The sequence below is a fragment of the Rhinopithecus roxellana genome, chromosome 9 (genome assembly GCF_007565055.1).
Source record: "Rhinopithecus roxellana isolate Shanxi Qingling chromosome 9, ASM756505v1, whole genome shotgun sequence".
Classification (NCBI taxonomy): domain Eukaryota; kingdom Metazoa; phylum Chordata; class Mammalia; order Primates; family Cercopithecidae; genus Rhinopithecus; species Rhinopithecus roxellana.
Genome location: NC_044557.1, coordinates 64,470,072 through 64,496,125, shown reverse-complemented (window position 1 = coordinate 64,496,125; position 26,054 = coordinate 64,470,072). Strand labels below are relative to the sequence as shown.

Below are 26,054 nucleotides of genomic sequence, written 5' to 3'. Positions count from 1 at the left end.
GATAGGATTTGCTTATGGTTTGGATGTGCTTATGAGAGAAAGGGTGAAGCATGACTCAGTGGCTTTTGGCCTGAGCTATTGGAAGGCTTTAGTTACAGTGTACTGAGATGGAGAAGACTGAGTGTGAAGGTAAGTGGAGCCAGTTTTAGTCAGGTTTGAGATGCCTGTTCAAGTGGGGTTATAGAGACGGGAGTTGAAGAGAAAGGTCCAACTGGAAATAGAGGTTTGGGAGTCACTAATGCAAGCTTTTGCAACCCAAATTTGTAAACTTTCTTAAAGCATTATGAGATGGTTTGCATTTTTTTTTTTTAAGCTCATCGGCTATCGTTATGTGTGTGGCCCAAGACAGTTGTTCTTCCACTGTGGCCCAGGAAAGCCAAAAGATAGGCCACCCCTGCATGGAAGGGTGGTATTTAAAGCCATGAGCCTATGAGATCTAGTGTAAGGAAATGGCAGTTGAGCCCTAGGGCTTTCCACTTTCAGATATTGGAGAGATGAATAATTACGAAGAAGACTACAGAGGAGAGGCTTTTGAAGGTAGGAGGGAAAGGGGCCTAGTATGGAGTACTGAAGGCCAAGTAAAGAGTATTTCAGGGAGAAAGTGGCCAACTGTGTCACCTCCTGCTGATTGACAAGTCAAGTAAGATGAAGACTAGGAGATGACCATTGGATATAGTAATAGGAAGGTCCTTGGTAACCTTGCAAGAGCATTTTCAGGAGAATAGTGAGGAAGAAAACCTGATTGGTGTGGTTTCAGCAGACAACAGGAGGAAAGGAATTGGAGACTGCAGTATGGACAGCTCTTTGGAAGAGGTTAGCTGTAAATTTTTCATATGTCGGTTATTTGAAAGCACTGTAGTCATTCCCATAATAAATTTTTATTTCTAACTTAAGCTACTGATTAATACCTACTACACTTGAATTGTTTTATCAATGACTGGTGGAAATAAAATAGCTATCCTACTGCTAATCATAATAATAATGTATACTTAACTTTCTAAACCAATAAAGCTTGTCCTTTTTACGTGGTACATTTCAGAGCCCATAAAAATGCTTGGGGGAGCTGGGCGCAGTGGCTCATACCTGTAATCACAACACTTTGGGAGGCTGACATGGGAGGATCTCAGGAGTTCGAGACCAGCCTGGACAACATAGGGAGAGCTCATCTCTACAAAAAATTTAAAAATTAATTGGGCGTGGTAGCACACAGCTGTGGTCCCAGCTACTTGGAAGGCTGAGGTGGAAGCATCTCATGGGCCTGGGAGATTGAGGCTTCAGTGAGCCATGACTGAGCCACTGCTTAGTTTCAAAGGTGATAAGTGTATAAAAAGAGTGCAGTTTTGACCTTAAGACATGAGTTCAGGTTCTTGTTTCTGCCCCAGCAAGTTAATGTCCAAACCCAAATACAAAATAATCAAGGTATGCAGTAAAATACCAGATTTACACCATCCTGAGTGGACACATGTGCCTTTTCCATAGCAAATACAGCCATCTGTTGCATTGTAGATGTAAAATGATTAAAATATTTCAAAGTTTAGGGTTATAGCTACTGATTTTTTAAATCCAATAATTTAATCTAAAAGGTGACAGGGCCTTTATACATTGAAATCTTTTCTTCTTTTTAGCTGAGGAAAATATTAAGTTGGTACCTTTTGTTTTTTCTTTTTTCTTCAGGAATTTTTCATTGGTTGGCTTTCCTTTCTTGTTCTCATTGCTGTCATCTCACACATCCTTTCTAACTTTTTTGTTTTGCATAGCTTCTTAAGTTAGGCCCTTCCATCACTGATTTCCTTACTGCTTGCAATTTGGATTTTAAATTTCTGTTGTGTTTTTATTTAACTTAGTCTTTTTTTTAAGTCCCAATCTTCTCCAATACTGTTTTTCCCTCCACCCTGAGTTCTTAATTTTTTGTATGTCCCTGAGAGCACAGAATTTTTCTGGATTTTTTTCATTTTCTTATGGTAAATAATTCTCAGTGGTGTGCTTTTCTTCATGTAGATCTAGTGCACTTCTTTGCTTCTGGTGTAGAATTTTTTCACTGACTCCGTGTTGACTTTCTTTTGTTTTTTTTTTTTATCCTTTAAAAATGAAAGAACTTTTGAGACTATAATTTTAAATTTATCATACTAGTACCATTCTACTAAAGATTTTCTCTAGATTTCATGTACGGAAAATAGAGAATTGGGTTTTGTCTAGGCATTCTATAAAAAACACTATTGTGATGTTTGTAAAAGATTTCTATTTAAAATAACTTTCAGTATTATTAAAACTTAAGTTTATGGTTATGTCTTTGTGATAAGTACTTTTTTTTTTTTTTTTTTTGGAGATGGAGTCTCACTCTGTCACCCAAGTTGGAATGCAGTGGCACAATCTTGGCTCACTGCATCAAACGATTCTTCTGCCTCAGCCTCCTGAGTAGCTGGGACCACAGGCACACACCACCACACCCAGCTAATTTTTGTATTTTTAGTAGAGATGAGGTTTCACCTTGTTGGCCAGGCTGGTCTCTAACTCCTGACCTCAGGTGATCCACCTCAGCCTCTCAAAGTGCTGGGATTATAGGCATGAGCCACTGTGCCTGGCTAAGTACTTTTTTTTTTTTTTCCTTGTATTTTTTTTTTGAGACAGGGTTTTGCTCTGTTGCCCAGGCTGGAGTGCAGTGGCACAATCGTGGCTGAATGCACCCTCCACCTCCTGGGCTCGAGTGACCTCCTGCCTTAGCCTCGAGTACCTGGGACAACAGGCACGCACCACCATGCAAGGTTTATTTTTAAATTTTTTTGTAGAGATGGGGTTTCACACTATGTTGCCCAGGCTGGTCTGGAATCCTTAGGCTCAAGTGATCCTCTTGCTCCAGTTTTCCAAAAGTGCTGGGACTACAGGTGTGAGTCACTGCACCCAGCCAAGTACTTTTTAAAATTAAACTGGTAAACAGACATTAGAATTACCAATGTAAACTTTATATCTAAAACCAAAATCAATTACAAAGGATCATTATTTTCCAAAGTAGATACTTTTCTTTAGTGCTGTTGAGTTTTTCTGAAGCTTATCTTTGTTCACAAGGATTGTTAGCACTTCCACAAAATCAGTGTTTAGATACCTTAAATAACTTAATGTCTGACTTGCCAGTACATTATTAGAGAAACAATTCCAAGACCCAAACATGTTGAATAAACAAGAGATATACACCAATTTGATTTTAAAATGGACAGCTTTCCTGTCTCTAGCTCTCTCTTATGTTGCCTTAAACACACATATGCCAAAGAAATCATATACAGATACTTGCATGCATTTAATAAACTATCTAGTAAGTGGTACTTTTAATAAATTTCTGAATACAATCAATTAAAAGATTTGTGCACAATATTATTTAGGTATGGTACCAAGTAAATCAGAAACAAATGCAAGAGCACAAATGGTTATTTAGCTACCTTTCCATATTGGGTCTTTATGACATTCGATACTCTGCTATATTTTAATTTTTAAACTAAACATGTGAAAACTAGCTAAATAACCTATATTTTCTTTTATTACATTATGATGCCTTTTTTTGGTTCGCTTTAGTTTGTTTTTTGTTTGTTTGTTTTTGAGATGGAATTTTGCTCTGTCTACCAGGCTGGAGTGCAGTGGTGCAACCTCAGCTCACTGTAGCCTCTGCCTCCTGGGTTGAAGCAATTCTCCTGTCTCAGCCTCCCAAGTAGCTGCGACTACAGGCACATGCCATCACACCCAGCTAATTTTTGTATTTTTAGTGGAGACGGGGTTTGACTATATTGGCCAGGCTGGTCTCAAACTCCTGACCTCAGGTGATCTGCTGGGGCCTCCCAAAGTGCTAAGATTACAGGCATGAGCCACCGAGCCCAACCTGCCTAAGTTTAATTAAAAAAACAAAAATGTTCTGAGTGTGACTTTGTTGAAACAGCTTATATAGGCATTTAAACTTTGGTGGCAGTTTTAGTCCTACTATCAGTCATCTTTTTTTCCATTAGCCCAGCAGTGCTACTACTTTAATTTAAATCTGCCCTTCTGCCCTCTCCTCAGTCTTTTGGCTGTATTTTGCCCATTGACTGTTAATGCTGATCTTTTTTTTAAACACAACAGAAACTGTGGATTGCTTATAAAAGAGTTTTCTCACAATAGGCTTATTTTTATTTCACTTGTTTGTTCAGAATGTCCTTTCAGCATGTTCTTCAGGTTATCTCCTTGGTTACTTCCTAGAATTTACCAAGTTCTCAGTCAGTGTTCAATCTCCTGTGCTGAACATGAGATTTCTTAGGCCTTAATTCAACTCCTTCTCGAAGGGAGTTAAATATCAGTGTACTTCACCCTTCCTTTGACCTTTATCTTTTGCTGAAACATGTACCACAAACAATATTTTTTTCCTTTTTTAGGAAGCAATGACAGAAGCATATAAGAGTGGAAATCAAATAGTAATGACTACTTCAGATTCTGTGTCGTTTAGATATTTTGTTCTAAGTAACAGAAAACCTAATTTAAACTGTCTTAAAAAGATCCTTTATTGATACCCGTAATATGAAAAGCCCAAGGCTTGGCCCTGTTTATCTGTTCTGCCTCACTTTGTATACTTGCTGTCTATGAAATATATATCAAAATGACAAAAGCAGTTTTAGATATCTCATTTACACACCATATTTTTAGAAAAATAAAGTGAATGTATTTCTCTGGCATTCCAAGCAAAGAGTTTTTATTGGACTGGTCACTTGCTCACCTTTAAATAAACCACAATAGCTGGGGGAATGTGATCTGTTACATGGCTTTAGGTAATGAAGACTGACCCCTCCAAAGCACATGAGCAGTGAAGAGTAGTAGAGCTGGGTACCAGTGGAACAGGCGGGAATGGAGTCTAGGTAGGCAGTGCACATCTGAGGAAATTAAAAACACATAGTTGATTTTCAGTCAAAATAATATATTAAATTCATGTTTGGGCACCTGGCAATAACTGATGAGAGAGAGAGAAAAAAAAAGCCCTAAAGTATAGTCAGAATAGTAAATAGGTTAACCATCTCTATAGAGTACAAGCACAAAGTAATGAGTGCGGCTGTAGCTGTTTTGGAATTGGCCAAAATAGAAATCATCCAATATCTGATCTCAGACCAAAAGGAATTGAATTAGAATTTGATAACAGAAAGATAGCTGGAAAATCACTGAATACTTAGAAATTAAATAACACATTGCTAAATAACATAAGTCAATGAAGAAATCTCTAGAGAAATTAATACATATTTTGAACTAAATGAAAGTGAAAACATAGCCTGACATTTGTGGGATACAGCAAAAGCAGTGCTTAGAGGAAAATTTATAGCATTGAATGTATATATTGGAAACGAAGAAACATCCAAAATCAACCATCTAAAGCTTCCACCTTATGAAACTAGAAAAAGAAGAGCAAATTAAACCCAAAGTAAGCAGAAGAAAAGAAATAAGAATTAGAGCATAAATTAATAAAACTGAAAATAGAAATCAATAGAGAAAATCAGGGAAACTAAAAGTTGGTTCTTTGAAAAGATCAGTAAAATTAATAAGCCTATAGCCACACTAAGAAAAGAGAGGACATATATTACTAATATCAGAAATGAGAGAGGACATCACTAGAGATCCCATGGACATTAAAAGGATAATAAAGGAATACTACGAACAACTCTCTGCCACAAATTTGATAACCTAGATGAAATTCACCAATTATTTGAAAAGCACAAGCTACCAAAATTCACACAAAAAGAAAGAAACCATCAGAATAGGCTTATATTAATTCATTAGAGAAATTTAATAAAAAATCCATAACCTCCTAAAATAGGATCAGGCCCAGGTGGGTTCACTGGTGAATTCTACCACACATGTAAGGAAGAAGTTATACCAACTCCCTACAACCTCTTTCAGAGGATAGAAGCAGAGGCAATACTTCTTAACTCATTCAGTGAGGCCAACATTCCCCTAATACCAAAACCAAAGACATTACAGGAAAATAAAACTATAGACTAATATTTCTCATGAACAAAGATGCAAAAATCCTCAACAAAGTATTAGCAAATCAGATCTAACAATGTACAAAAATACTTAGCATCCTCACCAAGTGGAATTTATCCCAGATATACCAGGCTGCTTCAACATTTGAAAATCAGTTAATGTAATTCATCACATTCATTAGGCTAAAGAAGAAAAATCACATGATACTATAAGTAGATGTAAGAAAAGCATTTAATAAAATCTAAAACCTGTTTATGATTACGAAAAAACTCTCAGTAAACTACAAATAAAGGAGAACTTCCTTAAGTCAATAAAAAAAAGATCTTCAAAAACCCTACAGCTAACATACCTAATGGTGAGAAACTTGGAGGTTTCTCACTGAGATGAGGAACAAAGCAAGGATGTTCCTTTTCACCACTGCTTTTCAATGTCATATTGGAAGTCCTAGCTAATGCAGTAAGAAAAGAAAAGAAAAATTACACAGGCCAGGCGCAGTGGCTCATGCCTGTAATCCCAGCTACTTGGGATTCTGAGGCAGGAGAATCGCTTGAGCCCAGGAAGCAGAGTTTGCAGTGAGCCGAGATTGCACCACTAAACTCCAGCCAGGGTGACAGCATGAGACTCCATCTCAAAACATAAAGTAAAATAAATAAAAGTTATACAGATTGGGAATAAAGAATTAAAACTACCTTTATTTGCAGGTGACATGATCATCTATGTAGAAAATCTGAATAAACTGACAAAAACCCTCCTGGAACTAATAAACAATTATAGCAAAAATGCAGGATACAAAGGTAATAGGCAAAAATTAATTGCTTTCCTATATAACAGCAATGAACAAGTGGAATTTGTAATTAAAAACACAATACTGTTTAGCATCCTCCAAAAGCAATCTAACAAAATATGCATTAGACTATAGGAGGAAAACTACAAAACTGATTAAATAAATCAAAGAAGAACTAAACTAATGGAGAGATATTCCAGGCTTGTGTATAGAAAGACTCAGTATTGTCAAGATGTCACTTTTTCCTAACCTAATCAATCCCAGTCAAAATCCTAGCAAGTTGTTTTTTGGATATTGACAAACTGATTATAAAGGTTATGTGGAAAGGCAAAAGACCCAGAATAACTAACACAAGATTGGAAGAGAGCAAAGTTGGAAGACTGACACTCCCCACCTTCAGGGTTTACTGTGAAGCTATGGTTATGGAACCAAATAGAAAGCCTAGAAATAGACCTGCATAAATATAGTCAGCTGATCTTTGACAAAAAAGCAAAGGATACAATGGAGAAAAATATTTTTTCAATAAATGATGCTGGAACAACTGGACATTTACATGCAAAAAAATTTGATCTCGACACAGACTTTACACCCATCGTAAAAATTAACTGAAAGTGGATCACAGACCTAAATGTAAAACAGAACTGTAAAACTCCTAGAAGATAACATAGGAGAAAATCCAGATGACCTTGCGTTTGGTGATGACCTTTTAGATACGACACCAAAGGCATGATTTCTTTCACGATTAGGGTTCACTCTGTTACATTTTCTGTGTATTTGGACAAATTTATAATGACATGTATCCATATTATAGTATCATACAGATTAGGTTCACTGCCCTAAAAATCGTCTATGCCCTGCCTGTTCTTTTCTCCCTCCTTTCTAACCCCAAACCATGGATATTTTTGCTGTCTCTTTAATTTTGTCTTTCCCAGAGTGTCACTTAATTGAAATTGTACAGTATGAAAGAATTGATAGTTGGACTTCATTAAAATTAAAATTCTCTGCTCTGCAGAGATACCATTAAGAGAATAAAAATAAAAGGCACAGACGGGGAGAAATGTTTTCTTTTCTTTCTTTTTTTTTTTTTGAGACGGAGTCTCACTCTGTCACCCAGGCTGGAGTGCAGTGGTGCGATCTTGGCTCACTGCAACCTCCTCTCCTGCCTCAGCCTCCTGAGTTCCTGGAATTACAGATGTGCACCACCATGCCTGGCTAATTTTTGTATTTTTAGTAGAGACGGGTTTTCACCATGTTGGCCAGGCTGGTCTCGAACTCCTGACCTCAGGTGATCCGCCCACCTTGGCCTCCCAAAGTGCTGGGATTACAGGTGTGAGCCACCGCACCCAGCCCAAAATGTTTTCAAAAGACATATATGATAAAGGCTGTTATCCAAAATACACAAAGAACTCTTAAAACTCAACAAAAAGAAAGGTGGATATGGGCGCTGGCTGGGGTTGCTCAGTGCTCACCATCCTCTTCTCAAAGCCATGTCTCTGAGACACCATGGTGAAGGTGAAGGCCAGAGTAAATAGATTTGGCCATATTGAGCACCTGGTCACCAGGGCTGCTTTTAACTCTAGTAAAGTGGATATTGTTGCCATCAATGACCCTTCATTGACCTCAGCTACATGGTCAACATCTTCCAGTATTTCTACCCATGGTAAATCCCACTGCACCATCAAGGCTGAGAATGGGAAGCTTGTCATTAATGGAAATCCCATCACCATCTTCCAGGAGCAAGATCCCATCAAAATCAGATGGGGTGATGCTGACGCTGAGTACGCTGTGGAGTCCACTGGCATCTTCACGACCATGGAGAATCTAGGCTGGGGCTTACGTAACAGGGGGGAGCCAAAAGGGTCATTGCCCCCTCTGCTGATGCCCCCCTGTTCATAATGGGCATGATCCATGAGAATTATGAAAACAGCCTCAAGATCATCAGCAATGCCTCCTGTACTACCAACTGCTTAATCCCACTGACCAAGCCCATCCATGACAACTCTGGCATTGTGGAAGGACTTGTGACCCAGAAGACTGTGGGTGGCCTCTGTGGGATACTGTGGCTTGATGTCTGTGGGGCTCTCCAGAACATCGTCCCTGCATCTACTGGTGCTGCCAAGACTGTAGGCAAGGCCATCCCCGAGCTGAACAGGAAGCTCACTGACATGGCCTTCCGTGTCCCTTCTGCAAATGTGTTGGTTGTGGACCTGACCTGCCATCTGGAGAAACCTGCCAAATATGATGACATCAAAGAGGTGGTGAAGCAGGCGTCGGAGGGCCCCTCAAGGGCATCCTGGGCTACACTGAACACCAGGTTGTTTCTTCTGACTTTAACAGTGACACCCACTCTTCCACTTTCAGTGCTGGGGCTGGCATTGCCCTCAGTGACCACTTTGTCAAGATCATTTCCTCATACAACAATGAATTTGGCTACAGCAACAGGGTGGTGGCCCATATGGCCTCCAAGGAGTAAGACTCCTCGACAGCCAGCCCCAGTGAGAGCACAAGAGGAAGAGAGAGACCTTCAGCTTCTGGGGAGTCCCTGTCACGCTCAGTCCCCCACCACACTTGGAATCTCCCCTCCTCACAATTTCCATGCAGACCCCACAAAGAGCTCTACCTTGTCGTGTACCATCTATGAAGTCCCCTGTACTCAAAAAAAAAAAAAAAAGAGAAAGAAAGAAAGAAAATGAACAACCTGATTTTTAAAATAAGCCAAAGATCTTAATGGACACCTCATCACAGAAGATATACACATGGCAAATAAATATATGAAAAAGATGCTCCGCGTCATATGTCATCAGGGAAATGCAAATTAAAACAATGAGATCCCACTACACACTTACTAAAATGGCTAAAATCTAGAATGCTGACACCACCACCAAATGCTGGTGAGAATGTGGATTAACAGGAACTCTTATTCATTGCTAGTGGGAATGCAAAATGGTACAGCCACTTTGGGAGACAATTTGGTGGTTTCTTAAAAAAAACTAAACATGCTCTTACCATCCAGCAATCACATTCCTTGGTGTTGACCCAAAGGAGTGAAAACCTGTCCACACAAAAACCTGCATGTGGATGTTCACATCAGCCTTATTCATAATTGCCAGAACATGGAAGCAACCAAGATGTCCTTCAGTAGGTGAACAATAAACTGTAATACATACGAAGAATGGTATATTATGCAGTCCTAAAGAGAAGCTATGAAGCCGTGAAAAGATACAGGAAACTTAATACATATTATGAGAGAAAGAAGCCAATCTGAAACAGCTACATACTGTATGATTTCCATTATATGACATTCTGGAAAAGGCAAAATGATAGAGACAATAAAAATATCAGGGGTTGGGTAAAGGGAGGGATGCATAGGCAGAGCCCAGAAGATTTTTAGGGCAGTGAACCTAATCTGCGTGATACTGTAATGATGAATACATGTCATTACTCATTTGTCTAAACCCATAGAATGTGTAACACCAAGAGTGAACCCTAATGTAAACTATGGACTCTGGATGATAATGATGTGTTAATGTAGGATCATCAGTCATAACAGATGTACCCTCTGGTGGTGGCAGGGTGGGGGATATGGGAAATCTGCTCACTGTTGCTGTGAACCCAAAACTGGTCTAAAAAATAAAGACCATTTTAAAAAAGATAATAAAATATGCTGACAGTTCAGTTGTGATACTAGTAATCCAGTTTTGTTTTTTTTTTTTTTTTTTTTTTTTTTGCAGAATTGTGCTTTTGAAGAAATCAAAATGTTATTCTCAATTTTTTGGTGATTATTTAAATTTTCCCCATTTTTATATGGTTTCTTTTAAAGTGTTTCACTTTATTCTTTTCCTAATTTATATTAGAATGGCAATATATGTTTAACACTTGTAGTTTCATACATTTATGGGTTTTTAATGTTCTGAAATGTTGTTTTTTACTTCAAATGTGTTGAATATTTAACTTGTTAAAACATTCCAGGCTGGGCACAGTGGCTCACACCTGTAGTCCTAGCACTTTGGGAGGTTAAGGCAGGAGGATCACTTGAGCCCAGGAGTTTGAGGCCAGCTTGGGCAGCATAGTGAAACACCATCTGTTTAAAAAAAAAAATCTGAATTAAAAAAAAAAAACCAGCATTAATGCTAGTGTTCCATATTATGTAAAATAAGTGTGAGATACACAAACTATTGTTTTGCTTTCATATTGCTATTGCATTTCTTTCTTTCTTTTTTTCATTTCTGAGTAGATCTTTAAAATTTGTTTTTAATTTAAAAAATTTTCTTATTTCTGAAAATTTTTGTGGATACATAAATAGGTGTATATCATATTGCATTTCTATCTAATATGTACCTGCTTATGGGAAGAGTCAACAAATGTTTATTATTTCTAAATACTCCTATTTCTCGTACATTAAAAGATGTTCAAGAAGTAGTCATGTGAACATGATTTCTTTTTAAATGTGATACCAATTTTATTGGTACCCCATTTTTGTCATACATTTTTAGTTTAGTTATATTTTTTGGGTATCTTCAGTGAATGCCTTCATTTTCTTTTCTTTTTTTTTTGAGACGGAGTCTCGCTCTGTCACCCAGGCTGGAGTGCAGTGGCCGGATCTCAGCTCACTGCAAGCTCCGCCCTCCCGGGTTCACGCCATCCTCCTGCCTCAGCCTCCCGAGTAGCTGGGACTACAGGCGCCTGCCACCATACCCGGCTAATTTTTTGTATTTTTAGTAGAGACGGGGTTTCACCATGTTAGCCAGGGTGGTCTCGATCTCCTGACCTCGTGATCCACCTGCCTCAGCCTCCCAAAGTGCTGACAGACGTGAGCCACCGCGCCCTGCCAATTCCTTCATTTTCATTGTCATTATATAAGCATTTATATTGACTTCCAGACTCCACCGAAAGACTTGTTTGAATGCATATTTTGTGTTTGGACCATACATTCACTTAACAGAAAAGATACAGGTTGAGCACTTAGTGTGTAATAGGTAATGTGAACTACTGTGGATAGTGCGGAACAAGACAAACTCATGCAAAGTTTACTTTCAAACTGGGGAGATGTGTACATCATGATTAAGCACATAAATAAGAAAATTATAGATTGTAATGAGAACACGAACAAATTCAAAGTAAGCAGGGTGATGTGAGAAGTAACGTGGGGAGAAATAGGTGACATTTGAGCTGAGACCTGAATGATTCTCCATCCAGGGGAAGTACATTCTAGCAGAAAGAAAAGTAAGTGCACCCATTAGGCAGGAAGGAGCTTCAGGGAATGTAAAGGAGGCAAGTCACGGTTAGAGTACAGAAAACAAGAAAGGGGAATGGTTAAAGATGAATTTGGAGAGGTAGGCAGGAACAAAATTATCAGTGCTTTGTAGCCTTATAATTTATCCTTTATTAAAGGATGTTGGCTGTTGCTTTAAATGCATTGGGCTGCCATTGACATATTTCAGGTAAGGAAATGGTTTGTGTTTTTGGAAGATTTTTTTTTTTTTCCCTGTATTGAGAACGGATTGTAGAGAGGCAAAAGTGGAAATGGAGAATAGCTAAGGTAGAAGGCCATGCTTGGGCCGTGGGAGCTACTAAAAGTACTTTTAGCGTGGAAGTGATGTTCACAAAGCATGGGATGAAGAAATGAGTATGGTAGCTTCATGCGATTGACTGGAGTAGGGGGTGACAGAAGAGAGAAAGAGACTGAGAGACTAGTTAGGAAGACATTGGAAAACTTCATGTATAAAATTGTTTGTTAGGGCACAAATTAAGAGTGAAGGCAGTGTCAATAAAATGGAAAAAGAATTTGCAAGACAATGAAAGAACTGACAGGGCTTTGTGTCTGATTCAGTGTCAGGAGAAAAGAAAGCATCAAGGATTTGAAGACAGGGTTTCTAGGGAGGTATTGTTACCATTGGTAGAGAATTTTGGAGCAGTGTCTTTGGAATATATATATGGAGTACTGGTTTTATTTTATTTTATTCTATTTTTTGAGACAAGGCCTTACTCTGTTCCCCAGGCTAGAGTGCTGTGGCATGATCACAGCTCACTGCAGCCTCAAGCTCCCAGGCTTAAGCCATTTGAATTAGTCTGTTTTCACACTGCTCTAAATAACTTACAAACAAAAGAAGTTCAATTGACTAACAGTTCCTCATGGCTGGAGAGGCCTGGGGAAACTTAGAATCCCTGAGGAAGGTAAAAGGTAAGGAAGGCACATCTTATATGACGACAGGAGAGAGAGAGAAAATGCCACTTTTAAAACCATCAGATTTCATGAGCACTCCCTCAGTATCATGAAAGCAGCATGGGGGAAACCGCCCCCATGATCCAGTCACCTTCCAGCAGGTCCCTCCCTTGACATGTGGGGATTACAATTTGAGGTGAGATTTGGGTGGGGATATAGAGCCAAACCATATCGTTCTGCCCCTGGCCCCTCCCAAATATGTCCTTTTCACATTTCAAACCAATCATGCCTTCCCAATAGTCCCCCAAAGTCTTAGTTCATTCCAGCATTAACCTAAAGTCCAAGTCCAAAGTCTGATCTGAGACAAGGCAAGTCTCTTCCACCTATGAGTCTGTAAAATCAAAAGCAAGTTAGTTACTTCCAAGATACAATGGGGGCACAGGCATCGGGTAGATGCTCCCATTCCAAATGGGAGAAATTGGCCAAACAAATGGGCCTCAGGCCCTATGCAAGTCTGAAACCCAGCCACGCAGTCATTAAATCTTAAACTCCAAAATCTCTTTTAACTCCATGTCTCACACCCAGGGTACGTTGATGCAAATGGTGTGCTCCCACGACCTTGGGCAGCTTTGCCTCTGTGGCTCTGCAGGGTACAGCCCCTGCTGTGCTTTCATGGGCTGGCATTGAATGCCTGTTGCTTTTCCAGACATACTGTGCAAGCTGTCATTAGATCTACTTTTCTGTGGTCTGGAGGACAGTGGCCCTCTTCTCATAGTTCCACTAGGCAGTGCCCCAGTGGGGACTCTATCCCCACATTTCCCTTCCACACTGCCCTAGCAGAGGTTCTCTATAAGGGTTCTGCCCCTGCAGCAGACTTCCGTCTGGACATCCAGGCATTTCCATATGTCCTCTGAAATCTAGATGGTGGTTCCCAAAGCTCAACTCTTCTGCACACCTGCAGGCCCAACACCACATGGAAGCTGCCAAGGCTTGGGGCCCGCACCCTCAGAAGCAGTGGTCTGAGCTGTAGTCCGGCCCCTTTTAGCCGTGGCTGGAGCTGGAGTAGCCGGGACGCTGGACACCATATTCCGAGACTGCAGAGAGCAGCAGGGGCCTGATCCCAGCCCACAAAACCATTTTTCCCTCCTAGGCCTTCTGGCCTGTGATAGAAGGGGCTGCCATGAAGATCTCTGACATGCCTTGGTGAAATTTTTCCCATTTTCTTGGCTATTAACATTCTGTTCCTTGTTCCTTAGGCAAATTTTTGCAGCATGCTTGAGTTTCTCCCCAGAAAATGGGGTTTTCTTTTCTACCACTCAGTCTGCAAATTTTCAGACTTTTATGCTCTGCTTCCCTTTTAAGCATAAATTCCAATTGCAGATTATCTCTTTGTGAACACATTTGTACACTCAGAAAAATCCAGGCCCCATCTATAATGCTTTGCTGCTTAGAAATTTCTTCTGCCAGATACCCTAAATCATCTCTCTCAAGTTCAAAGTTCCACAGATCTCTAGGGCAGGGGCAAAGTGCCACCGGTCTTTTTATTAAAGCATAGCATGAGTGACCTTTACTCCAGTTCCCAATAAGTTCCTCATCTCTTTCTGAGACCACCTCAGCCTTGATTTCATTGTCCATATCACTATCAGCATTTTGGTTAAAATCATTCAGCAAGTCTCTAGGAAGTTCCAGGCTTTCCCATATCTTCTGAGCCCCCCAAACTGTTCCAACCTTTGCCTGTTACCCAGTTCCAAAGTCACTTCCATTTTTTCAGGTTATTTTTATGGCAGCGCCCCAATCCTGGTACCAATTCTCTGTATTAGTCTGTTTTCACACTGCTATAAAGATACTACTTGAGGCTGGGCACGGTGGCTCACGCCTGTAATCCCAGCACTTTGGGAGGCCGAGGCGGGTGGATCACGAGGTCAGGAGATTGAGACCATCCTGGCTAACACGGTGAAACCCCATCTGTACTAAAAAATACAAAAAATTAGCCGGGCGTGGTGGCGGGCACCTGTAGTCCCAGCTTCTTGGGAGGCTGAGGCAGGAGAATGGTGTGAACCCATGAACTAGAGCTTGCAGTGAGCCGAGATTGCGCCACAGCCCTCCAGCCTGGGCGACAGAGCAAGACTCCGTCTCAAAAAAAAGAAAAGAAAAAGAAAAGACACTACTTGAGGCTGGGTAATTTATAAACAAAAGGTTTAATTGACGCATGGTTCCACATGGTTGGGGAGGCTTCAGGAAACTTAGAATCATGGCGGAAGGTTATGGAGAAGCAGGGAACGTCTTACATGGCGGCAAGAGAGAGTGTGTGGGGGAAACTGTCAATTTTAAAACCATCTGATTTGTTAGCCCTCCCTCACTATCATGAGAACAGCATGGGAGAAACCACCCCTATGCTCCATTCCCCTCCCACCAGGTCCCTCCCTTGACATGTGGGGACTACAATTTAAAATGAGATTTGAGTGAGGACACAAAGCCAAATCATATCACCATCCTCCCACCTCAGTCTCCCGAGTAGTTGGGACTACATCTCAGTCTCCTGAGTAGCTGGGATTAGCGTGTCACCACACCCAACTAATACACACACACACACACACACACACACACACACACACACACACACACACACACATATATGTATATTCTTCTGCCAGATACCCTAAATCATCTCTCTTAAGTTCAAAGTTCCACAGATCTCTAGGGCAGGGGCAAAGTGCCACCGGTCTTTATATATATATATATATATATATGTGTGTGTGTGTGTGTGTGTGTGTGTGTGCATATATATATTTTTTAAGAGACAGGGTCTCACTATGTTGCCCAGGCTTGTCTCGAATGCCTGGGCTGAAGCAATTCTCCCACCTCTGCCTCCCAAAGTGCTGGGATTACAGGCATGAGTCAGCACACCCAGCCTCTGGAGTGCTGGTTTTAGATATGATATTAAAGCTTTGGCAAAATATCCATTTGGGACTTTGATCTGCCCTATGTACGTACTCCTGTGCCAGTGTACAACACTGTTATTATCTCCATGGGCTTCTCTGCTTGTTCACTCTGTGAAGAGCACCAAACTCTACAAGTTGCCCTGACCCCGTTCAAGGCAGAGATCTTTTTACTTGTTGTTACCAAGATGTGGAAATCATTTTATCCTTAACTCAAAGTGAGCTTATTTTGAGGGGAACTTTTACTAAGAAACTAATAAAAAAATGTATGGCATCTTATATTTGTATATTTCATTATAGTTTTCAAAGTTCTGTACAAAAATATTGTGAAGTAGGTAAGACAGATATTATCCCAGTTTTGCAAATGAGGAAACTGGGACTCTTAGAGTTGGACTACTCAAGAGAGCACCTTAGAAAATGGCAGAGTTAGGACCTAAGATGCAAACCTTTTGATTGGTGTGTAGTACTTAGTGCTTATCCTGAAAAAAAATTCTTGATAAATTCACAGATCATGGATCTCTTGATTCAAGTCTGGAAGTCTGCCTTCGCTATTTATCATTTAAGATCACTTGATTGTTTTTCCTAGCTTCAGCCTTGTCTGGAGTGAGAGGCAAGTTGTACTTTGAGGTTAGCAGAATCCTGACACTGAGATTTGATCCAATGCTCAGTTCTTTCTAGATGTTGATTATAGTCTTTTCTCCAGTTGCTAGGCCTCTCCTCAACTTTATACTTAGGTTCATTGTCCTTGCTTCTGTATGTCTTGGTCCCATGGATGGGTAAGGGATTTTTCTTTCCTGGTGGAAGTGGAAATGATCTGCTTTGAGCCTTAGATGGACCAGAAGCTGGCCGAAGAGAGTTAGGGATGGTGGTACAGGCAGATTTCTTCCTGCTAGGGGTAGCCAAAAGGAGGATAAGGGAGAGATTGAGAGACGTAAATGAGAAATATTTCCTAAAGTGTAAGGGAATAGAAAAGGTAGTTGTGGGTCAAGATCTGGGCGGTGGAGTTAAGTTCTAAGTGTGCAAAGTCCAACTAAGTGATGGAAGTGATGTGGAGATAAAGGTCTTTGACATTAAAAACTCTGGGGTTAATCTTTAAATGATTTCAGTTACACTGCTGAAACCATCCAATAAAATAAAATTAAAAACAAAAATTTGGGCCAGAGAGACATGGTATGAAAGGACACTATTTGAATAAAATATTTAGATGTATTTGGAATAGATTTATTTTGGTAGTTGTCACTGAAGAAGACATGCAAAAATATTAGTGGTAAATTTAATAGCTACCGTAAACCTGGAAGTTTGCCTTTAATTTGTTTTTGTGTGTTTTTTCTTATACTTCTCTACAGCTTAAGATATAACATTTTATATTATAATTTCCCCAAATCCAAAGCTTGTCAATCCTGAGAGTGTAATTTGTTTTATTTATTTAAAAACAGGAAACTTACTCTCTTATTGTTTGAAGACTGTGAAGCCGTTATCTTCTGATAGCATTTTAAAGAACAATTTTTAAATCATAATTATCTTTGATTAACACTGTAGTTCTCTTGAGTACAAGGACAAAAGTTTAAAGTAGCAGTTGTTCAGACTTTTAAAAACGAGTTCTTAACAGCTTTATATTGTGTCCTGCTCCTATCTACAAGTCATTTAGAAAATTGTTTTTTGAGATAAAGAAATTTACCATATTATTTCCAGTTTCCTTAGTATTTGTTATAGAACAAATGGCAAAATATTAAATGGTTTTGAGATTGAGAATAAGAATTAGAAGGAAATAAGGTTTGTATTAACAGTTGCTAACACTAGGAATTAATTTTAATTGACAGTGTTTAAACAAACAAAGCCTGTTTATTAAAGACATTTCCTAGAAAGCAGCAAATCTGGAAGAGCTATGTAGCTATTAAAACTTAAGATCCATAGTCTTTGACCATTCTTTCCCATGTTAGTCACAATGGGCAGGTCTCTGGTCTCTGGGCAGTTTGCGAAAATAGCTCCATGGGAAACTGATACAGGAACTTGTCATCCTCTATTCCCATTTCTAAAAGATTGTCCAGAATGCTCTGAGTACACACATGCAAACTGAGCTAACTCACAGATTCACCATTTTAATAGGAGAGGCTGTGTGTAGGGGCCAGGGCTCAGTCAGAAAGAGAATTGCTATAATTCATTGTCTTCTGCTTGAAATTATTACTCTGCTGAAGAAGTTATCAGGACTGGTGATTGAGCTCTGCTGTAGCATATTGGTGTCTTCCACTTCCTGCCCCACCCCTTCCTAATTAGCAGCATGAAGAAGGCACTAGCCAAAAGTTACAACTTCTGCCTATAATCCTTTATTTCTGTCCTCATAAACTAGGCTAGAAAACCTGGGGGGCAGCGAATCTCTGTTTTTCTTTCGTGAATCTGGAGCCATTTCTAAGCATGTACTTCCTACTTTCTTTTCAAAAAAGACTCCTTCCCAAAATAGGTTACCCCCAGTCCAGAGCAGGGACAGCAGGAAAAGAGCCACAGATTCCCTTTAAAGCCACAGACACTGCTCAACTCCCTTAGATATAAGACTATTTATTCCTTTTCTACTAAAGGTCTCAGCATTAAATCAACATTTCCAGTGGAGAGAAAAGAAATACATCTAATACCACACATATGAGTCATTCTACTGTTCCTCAGTTGTTTCACGTCTGTTCTAGAAACATACCATTTTAAAAATACAGTTTGACTAAGCCATCTCTTTAGTCCACTGTCCAGTTGTCTTTTGTTGTATATCCTTATTTACGAGGGCCCCTGAAGGTTGGAGTGAGTGAGGTGGGATGTGGGTGAAATAAGGATACATAAGGAATTCTGAATTTTAAGGGTTTACCTAGGCCATAAATGTATATATGGTAAATGTAGGCTAGAGTGATTTGCATAGCTTCACACACAGCAGACCCCACCTTAAAGAAGTCTACTAGATCCTCCAGGGTTTTATAGTGTAGGGAGGAGGGCCCTTGTCCACCTACTGTCGTTAGGTGTGTTTTGTGTGAAGGATGCAGTACATGCTTGTACCCATCTAGCACATAATCTAGAGCATGGAAAGGAACAAATTACAATAGAATTGTGAAAAACTATTATGTTGAAGATGATGTACAGTCATGCATTGCTTAATGACAGGCACATGCATTCTGAGAAATGCACCGTTAGATTATTTCACTGTTGTGTAAACATTGCAGAGTGTACTTACTACCCAAACCTAGATAGAAGAGCCTACTGCACACCCAGGCCATATGGTATGGCCTGTTGTTCCTAGGCTACAGCCCTATACAGCATGTTACTGTACTGACTACTGTAGGCAGTTTTAACACTGTGGTGAATATTTGTGTATCTAAACATAGAAAAGTTATAGTAAGAATACTGTATTCTAATCTTATGGGACCACCTTCATATATGCAGTCCATCGTTGACCAAAATGTTATTATGCAGTGCACGACTGCATTTTGTATTTTGACAGTGAATCGTGAATAGGACTTGAACCTGTGGGGATAAGGGGTAACGTGTAAAGTAGCAAAGTTACAGCCTTTCTGGTTGCAGTGTCCTTATTTGTAAAATAATGAGATTGAGTTAATAAATGATGTTGGATAGCCTTCCAGCTCTAAGAATTTTGTGGAAATACAGTCGTGTATAGCATGGGCATGAAGTAGGCTATGTCCTCTAGACTTGTGTGGGAACCTAAGGATACTCTGATGTTCACATAACAGTGAAAGCACCTGACAGTGCTATTCTCAGAACATATCCCCATCATTAAGCGACACATGGCTACTACAGTTGAGCTTCTTCTAAGAATACAGTCTCATACCTTCAAACTTATTTAGGGTGAAGTCTGATTTAAATTTTGTAGACTATTTAGAAAATAAGGAATATTTTGCAAAAGCCACAATTCTTATATTTTGAAACAACTCAATAAATGAATAAGTTAGAATGCCATTTAAGCAGCACTTTATGTAAAGTCTGCTAAGGTGAGTTTAATGAGGTTTAGATTTCTGAATAGGCCTGGAATCATATTTTTGCTATTAATTTTCTTGATAAAGTTTTTTTAAAAGGAAAATTGAATTTCATCCCAACTTTAGATTTTCACAAATTCACAGTTAGTGAGAATTATAGTAAATAACTTGAAATGGAACAGTGATGCCATACTAGATGCTGTTGAACTTAAAGCCTACGCAGGCCACAAGGTGGCACCCTTAGGCCATATAAATAAAGTGCTGTTGCAACTAGAGAAAACAGTTCTAAAGAATCAAATAACTTTATTATGTAATGATAGACAATAAACTGGAAGCCTCCTGAGGAGGAAGTCCCTTGCTAAGAATTTTAAACATGGTAAAATTACATAGTAAAGATTTTGGAAAATACTAAGATATTAGAATGTGAAATAAAATGTCCAAAATAACCAGCATTCCTTTTGTGAACAATTAATTTTGATTTGTCTTAAGCCAGTACCTTTTCTAAAAGTTGAATTGTAACTAAACTTTAATAATGCAAACAAATAATAGTTAAGCAATATAAATATGGCCAGAAATATATCAGAAATCCTTGTTTGGTGTTTTTTGATTTCCTGAAGGAGAAAGAAAAATTTAGGTGTTTTCTTGTTATCCCAGTCAGTAAGAAGTACTTGAGAATAATGAACCTAAGAATTTAGTCAGCTGTGAAGTAGAAGATTTTTCCAAAAATATTTTATTGTTATTTTTCCATACTTTAAAAAGTTACTTTGTATGAGATGATTAAAAAGAGTTCATTTGGCTTATGTGTGCTAGAATATTTTCTGTAAAGTAAAAGACATTTCCAAGTATTGTTTCTACAATTTAAAAAGAAGTTCACTTTGAATGAAATGATTGTAAAGAGTTATATGGAATGTATACGCTAGACTAATGTTCTTCCTTATGTTTGATGAAGACATTTGCTAAGCTAATTCATTAGACAAAAAATCTGATGAAACAAACAGTGACTTTTTTTTTTTTTTTTTTTTTTTACTCATGAAATGGTTGTAATAATAGTATGCATGTACCTTGTTAGGGCTTCTATGAGGATTAAATGAGTTATTACAGGAAAAACACTTAGAACTATGCCTGCAGTGTAACTTAATAAATGTAGAATACTGTGTATCTCAAATGTTGCCAAGTAATTATTTGCATAGTAATACCAGACATAACAAACAAGAAATTCTTTTTTCCCTTTTCATTAAGCTTAATTCCAGAAGAACATCCAAGTAATATCTGATTAACCGAGTTTTAATTATTATATGAACTTAACACAATGAACTGGCCTTTTTTGTTTTTTGTAGAGACAGGGTCTTACATTGTTGTCCAGGCTGGTCTTGGACTCCTGGGCTCAAGCAATACTCTCACCTTGGCCTCCCAAAGTGCTGGGATTATAGGTATAAGCCACTGCACCTGGCTAGTGACCTGTCTTTAAGTATCATTCTGTAATTCACATACTTCAAATTAACCTCACTTTTACTGCATTAATAGTTTTAATTATGAAGTTACTAATAGCTTTGTATTAAAGACATCATGAAGTTAATTTTAGACACAGCCACATTAGACTAAAATGTTGGAAATACCACAAAATGTGTGTTTTCTACAAAGTTGGATATAAAATAAAAATGTGTGTTTGTGGTAGATCCATATCTGCCTAAAATTGCTCCAAAAAATTGCTAAAAATTGAAACTTCTGTTATTATTGAGCCTTGGAAATAAAATTCAGAAGATTCTGCTTATAAACTTCCTTCCAATGTTCTTCATAGTACTGGGATATCCTAAAAGGATAGTGTTCTTAGTTCCTTCTTTTATTTACTTCCTGCAGAAAGAGAGCAACTCTTTTCCTAAGAATCCAAATAAATATTCACATATTTTATCTTTATTTAGGACAGATCACTAAAAGGTTAAAAACTGGGGTCCTAGCCGTATGATCAGTGAGAATTTACTTCCTAGGCCCTTGTAATACAATTTTCTAAAAAATAGAGAAATAAGGAACTTAAATCCAGCCTGGTTTAGGATGAACTGTAAACCAGAATCTTAGAAGTTTTGCAGTGAGCAAAGAAAGCATTGCATCAAGATTGCCATCACAGTAAAACTGTTCACCGGTCAGAGACTGGTTCCACAGCCATACATTAGACAGCTTTCATCTGCATCACAAAATTCTGTTTACATTTTGATTAGCCAAAAATGTCAGTGAATCTATGTGATAGGAAAAATATAGGACAAATTCTCTTTTAATGTGCTAAGGAATTCAATAAAATTACGGTACATACCCAGAATACAGTCATCCCTTAGTATCCATGGGGATGGGTTTCAGGACCTCATGCAGTTACCAAATTCACAGATGCTCACATCCCTGGTACAGAATGATATAGTATTTGTATTTAACCTATGCACATCTTTCCATATACTTCAGATCATCTCTAGGTTACTTATAATACCTAATACAATGTAAATGCTACAGAAGTAGTTGTTACACTGTATTGTTTAGGAAATAAGAAAGTGTGCATACGTGTTCAGTACAGATGCAGTTTTTTTCCCTGAATATTTTTGATTCATGGTTGGTTGAATCATGAATTTGATTTGATTGTGTGCAGCTTTTAGTTTCTTCTCTTTTTTCATATTTATTTCCTAAAAATTTTTACAATGCACTGCAGAACTAGTCATAAGAAAAAAATATTACTTTAAAATCCTGTGACAATGAACTTAATTGAGTGTACATTCAGGAAAGAATTATTGCATTTCCCTATGTCTAGACTTCAAGAAAAATTAATGTACCAGGCATTGCAGTCAGCCAGTATATATAGACAAATCAGACCCATTTCTTGGCTTCTAGAAACATATTCTGGCAGGAATTTTAGGACAGTTGTGAACAAGCAACAAAGTTTTACATGAACTGTTTTCTCCTGATTATCTTGACAACTTACAGTGGCTGCAGGGCACATTGAAAATATATAAACTAAATACGAAGCCTCACCCTGCCACTTAAAGCAGTATGGCCCTAGACTCAATGCCTGTGGGCCTTAGGAATTAAGATCGCTCTGTTAGAGAAATAGTTACTGTTTAAATAGCTGCTGAAGATAAGCAGACTGAAGAAATATATTGTTAATGTTTTGGGAAGGATTTTAAATTGTTGAAATTCTTACGTGCTTACAGCTAAATTTCTTTTCAACATGGCTTTTTTCCTTTCCCAGTATCTTTGGATTTTTGCAGAGCTCAGGTTTTAAGAACAGTAATTTTAAAGTACTAGCAGTTAGGATTTAATGACTTCACTGGAAATTTTTGTTTTATAGTTCTCTGAGATTGTATTTTGAAACAACTGCATCCTCGTAAAAGGATAAGAATAACCAAGTGATAGAATCTAGATTTGGGGTTTTATTTACTGTGGATCATTCATTTTTTCAGTTTTAGTACTTTTCTTTGACATTAGAAAATGGCAAAGGCAATAAGATCTGATAGAAGATCTTTCCAACTATGTCGTTTTTTTTCCTTGCGTTTTGCTGAAATGTCTGTTGCTTTGATCTCTGACCAAAATTGCTTGTGTAGGCATAATGTAGTCAGTCCATTTGAAGCAAGAATGTGGTACTTAGTCCTGCCTTTCCAAATGGCCTTTCAAAATGAAAAATCAATCTATTATGTATTCCTGTTGATATTGGATATAGAACAATTTTTAGTTATTATAAGTATGTATTAATCGAACATATTTTCTCCATTAGTTGTTAACCATTAAGAATACTATTATATCTTAAAGTTTTACAGATTGACCTAAGATTGTGGATCCAGAATTTGAGATATAAAAGAAAATTAGGCATGACTTTTCATCAAATCAGTGAATCACAAGCTTCCATCAAAATCTTTTTATTGTTGTTTGGGTTGGGATAAGCGAGCTGGTTGACATAAGAAGCTCTTGTTGCCGAGATCTAAGTGACTGCGTCATGTGAAGAAAGGATAAATGACTCCATCTTCATCAAATCTCTCAGGCTGTGCCACAGAGCACAGAGTGAGGAGTTTTAAGTGTCAGGCTGCACCAGCCCTCTAAAACCTGACTCCCAAAGTTCTGCTTTTAACAATGCCAGCTAGTCTGCCTCTGAACCAGTCATTGGACACTGTTCCTCATTGACACTGTTCCTTGGGAACCGGGGCGCTGGTCAGCAACCAGTGTGCTTTCTGGGGCGTGGTTATTCCCATATTGACTGTTCTTGCACTAGACTACGTGGTTTTTCCTCTGCCAGGAACCAGTTGTTTTATTTTTCTTTCTTGGAGGTCTTCACTCCCCACTAGATGTCACCCCATTATCAGAAGCTGCTCTATTCCCAGGGGATCAGTGCTGTACGCAAGCTTGCTTCTGTACAGCTGAGGACGGTCTCCCCAGAGCTGTGCTAGCCTGAAAAGGATAATAACTTATTTTTGAGTGCTAAGTCAAACAGCTAGTAAGTAGCTGAGCTGGGGTTCAAACCCAGGCAGTCCAGCTCCATATACATTCCGGGTGGAGTAATCAAGTTCTTTTAACAGCATCTGACAAGAAAATTGTCTCTCTATGGTACACTCATAAGAGTAGTGCCTTTCAGGAGAGTCAGACTATCACATATCTCTCCCCCCTACTTTTCCCACCTCTACAAGCAGACTTCATTATGTTTACTTAGGTTTCACATCCATTCACAGGGGCACAGACTCAGACTCAGTGAATCTTGAAAGATTACTGGTTCATTATTGACACTTCAATTAGTGCCTCTAATTCTGTTTGTAGAATGGTTTTTATGAAACACTCCCTTTGGTAAATGCCAGTATATCCACCTGTGGCCTTGCAAATGCTTGGTCCTACAGGTTCTTCCATAAATAACCTGACACTGAGACACATGACTCCAAAGATGACCTTACATTCTTCTTGAATGGGGAAAATAGACACTATCATGCTCAACAGTCTTTTAGGCCTTCATACAACTCACTAGTTGTTCTCCTGACCATTTATCCTAGAGAAATGAAGATTTACAGCCACATACAAACAAATGTTTGTAGAAATTTTAACAATGGCCAAAAACTGGAGACACCAGACGTCCTTCAGTAGATGGACTGTTACATTGTGGTACACCCATGCCATGGAATACTGTTCAGCAATAAAAAATGGACAAACTCTGGATACACACAGCTACCCTGGATGAATCTCCAGAGAGTTATACTGGGTGAAAAAGGCCAATCCCAAAAGGTTCCTGTATGTGCTGTATGGCTCCATTTACACAACATCGACAGAACTAAAGAAATGGAAGACTAAGTAGTCGTTTCTAGGTGTTGAGGAGAGACTGGAATGGGAGGGAAGCAGGAATAGCTATAAAAGGGCAACATATGAGAGATGGTTTGTGGTGATGGAAATGTTCTGTATCTTGACTATATCAATGTCAGTGTCCTGGTTGTGATGTTGTAATATAGTTTTGGAAGATGTTACCATTGGGGAAACTGGGTAAAGGGTGCACAGGATCACTCTGTGTTATTTCTTACAATTGCATATGAATTTATAATTATCTCAAAAAGTTTAATTTTAAAAAGTCTTTACTCCTCCTCACTCATTTGACAGTCGTTAAATATGTGCTCTGATTTGTATTCACTTTATGACTTCTTAGGTCAGCTATTAATAGAGTCTAGTGAATAAGGTCTAATTGAGGTCTTGGAAGTTTTCTTGGCAGGTTTCTAGTAATTTAGTCTAATGAATTTGTGTAATATTAATATGAAATCACACAAATCTGTCATTTGTTCAAGTATATTTTCTTATGGGGCATTGTAATATCCATAGAAAATGGCAGACTGGGTACAGTGGCTCACACCTGTAATCCCAGCATTTTGGGAGGCCAAAGTGGGTGGATCGTGAGGTCAGGTGTTCAAGACCTGCCTAGCCAACATGGCAAAACTTCATCTCTACTAAAAATACAAAAATTACCCACGCATGACGGCACATGCCTGTAGTCCCAGCTACTGGAGAGGCTGAGGCAGGATAATCACTTGAACGTGGGAGACCTCCGCAGGTGAGTTGAGATTGCACCACTGCACTCCAGCATGAGCGACAGAGCGAGACTCTGTCTCAAAAAGAAAAAAAAAAAAGAAAAGAAAAAGAAAATTACAGAAGCATTGTCTTTCTTGTGGATTTAAGAGAACATTAGGATTATTGGGAGGCATAACCATATGAACTATAATTCT

At 38.7% G+C, this 26,054-nt stretch overlaps 1 protein-coding gene and 1 pseudogene across 1 annotated transcript in view; both read left to right on the top strand.

Moving 5' to 3' along the window:
- Window positions 1-26,054, top strand: part of ANKRD46 (ankyrin repeat domain 46) — a 42,250-nt gene that overhangs the window by 2,390 nt on the left and 13,806 nt on the right. The gene's annotated exons all lie outside the window — the stretch shown is intronic.
- On the top strand, window positions 8,232-9,425 carry LOC104670823 (annotated as a pseudogene).